General features: G+C 40.0%; 1 pseudogene; it reads right to left on the bottom strand.

Moving 5' to 3' along the window:
• Window positions 1-1803: 1803 nt before the first annotated feature.
• Window positions 1804-2166, bottom strand: LOC101580756 (annotated as a pseudogene).
• Between the last annotated feature and the right edge of the window lie 626 nt (window positions 2167-2792).

Raw genomic sequence — 2792 nt, forward strand, 5'->3', positions numbered from 1 at the left:
TAGCAGGCCTATAGTGATGTCTCTGTGATTTCAATTTGCCCTTTTTCCAATGGCTAATAATAATAGCTGTTCCTTAAGTGCATATTCATCACCTGTATATTCTCTTTATCTCTCTCCATATTTTGTCACTATGTGGAATTTTTTTAAGTTATTCAGTGTTAAGAGTTCTTTATACAGACTATATATTAGTTCTTTCTCTGATATTTTTTTTGCTAATATATTCTACTAGTGTACCTTACCTTTCATTGTTCTTCACATGATCTTTTTCGAAGAAAAGCTTTTAAGTTTCATGAAGTCTAGTCTTCTTTCTATGGGTTTACTTTTTATGTCAAGTCTAAAGTACCCTACTTATCCTAGTGTCCTAAAGCTGGTTGAAGGTTTTGTAGGTTCTTTGTGTTGTGTCCTTATCTATGTCTGTTAATTTAACAACTACTGTCTTTTGATTATAGTAGAATGATTATTTGTCCTTCTCTTTCATTTTCAAAATTATTTCAGATAGGCATTGTGACTTTACATACAAATTTGTAATAAACTTATCTATGTCAACTGAAAATCTTTCTGGGATTTTGGTAAAAATTAGACTTCATAGTGTTCTCAGATAGCTCAGCTGAGTAAGATATCTGCTGTCTGTGCCATGTCTTGGGGATAGAGACTGGGTTTCATCCCCATTACCCTCAGGGGGTGGGCAAGACAGTGACTGAGACTGAGCATGATAGATTGATTATATCTGTAATACCAGCACTTGGGAAGCTGAAAACAGGAGGAATCATTACCAGTCTGAACTGTGTAGTGAGACCCTGTAGGCCCTGTACTAAATACAAAAAAGAAAAAAATAAATAAACCTATTAATCGATTTAATAAGAATGATGTTTTTACTATGGTGACACTCACAATCCATGATGATAATGTTTTTCTGTTTATTTAGAGGGTTTTTTGGGGGGTGATTTTGATCTTTTAATTACTTTTGAATATGCATCTCTGTTTTGAAAGGAAAGAAACAGAATCAACTTAAAGCAACAGAGGCTTCTGAAGAGGTAGGCCAAAACTTGCAAGCTTTAAAAAGGGGTTACTGGAGTCCCTGGTGCTAGCAACAGGGTCAAAACCCCCAAATGGTTTATCCACAATTTCCTTAAGGAAACAGCATGCAGGACAGCTTGATTCAGGAGATAGTTTGCTGGTAACCCTAAGGGAAAAGTAGATCAGAGCTGACCAAAGACTGGTTATCAAGGAAAATGTTTGTATTTTGAAAATTCACTCTACGGTACAAAAAAGTTCTGGTTGCTGTGAATAACAAAACAAGTAAAAATATTACAGTAGGACCCACATTGATGTTTGATTTTACCCAGGTTTCCCATACAGCATGAAGGTACAAATATATAGAAGGGAGAAGGTTCTGAAATAATTAAAAATAAATACTAAGATCATTAGACATACTGCATTTCGATTTGCTATACACACACTGATAGTTAAGACTGTTTAAAAGAGGGTAATTGTACTACTACTTTCCACTACACAGTCATGTCCTGCTTTCTGAGACAAGTAACAATGCTGTTCTTCCATGTACATGCTCATGTGGAAAATCTTGTTGAGGTTTTTCCAGGGCCAGGAGATGAGTACAAGAATGTGCCCTAATTAGTGAATTGTAAGCTCAGTAAACATTTTTGGGATGGACCAATAAAATCAGACCACAGATTTGTTAAACATCTACTGATTGTAAAATTCCTCAGCTCCTAACCATGCTGTCCATTCAGTATTGTAAAAGCTGGGTATAGCTCCACCGGGACTCTTCTTGGGGCTGAGGTGCTAGTCATCAAAATCTGGATTGTCATCATAGGAGTCACCCCAGTAGCCTTTGGATGCATAATAGGCAGTGCACAGGTGATAAAATCCTGGCAGGCACAGCGGAATGCCAATGATGAGGACAGGAACATCCCAGTCTGCCCATCCTTTGCAGATGTAACCAGACAGCAGGAGGGATCCTATGATAATAAGAAAGGCACCAATAAAGCACAGCACAGTGGCATGTGCGATGGCCTTGTAGGGGATCTTAGCAGGTCTTTTCTTAAACTAAAGGACAATGTAGACATTTTCTGTCCTGGAGAGCTTCGAGTATTTCACTTTACTACTAGGGATTCCAATAGCCATGTTGGTTCAGGAGAGCATCATAACACACTGACACAGGTGGTCCCTCTGGTTCACCCAAAATCCTGAAAATAGCGCCATTTTCCAGACTGTGTAGTTTCCAAAGCAGTCAGATAACTGCAGGTGCAGTTCAGTGGTACAGCACCAGCTTAGCTTTAAACTGAAGCTCCTTGGTGCTCTTATTCTGATAGTCTTCAGACATCGCCACTGAGAGAAATATGAACCAACTTTAAATCATGTGTAAAAAGAATGGTTCTGAGGAGAGGCCAAGTGTGCACTGGCCACACACAAGGGCAGAGGGGTGGCCATGGGCTTAGCACAGGTTCGAAGAGGGCGTGCCCTCCCTGGCCACCCCAGCAGGCCTCATCACAGGACCACGCCTCACTGATCACTTGCAGGATGCTAAGCCGCTGAGAACTACAGGGAGCCCTATTGCTGCCTAGCACTAATGCTGCCTAGCACCCCCAGTCTAACTGTCACCCAAAACCCCAGCAAACACCATTTAGGGTTTTAACTGGTTTTTTAAACATCAGATTTTAAAACTTTCAGCACAGAGATCTATGCTCTTGTTTGGGTTTTATCCATTTGCTTGTCCCTCCATCCAGCCCCCCTTGCAACAGTCTCACTGAGTCCTTCAATATACCTACAAT

The sequence above is a fragment of the Octodon degus genome, unplaced genomic scaffold, assembly GCF_000260255.1.
Source record: "Octodon degus isolate 3935 unplaced genomic scaffold, OctDeg1.0 scaffold00569, whole genome shotgun sequence".
NCBI classification, from domain to species: domain Eukaryota; kingdom Metazoa; phylum Chordata; class Mammalia; order Rodentia; family Octodontidae; genus Octodon; species Octodon degus.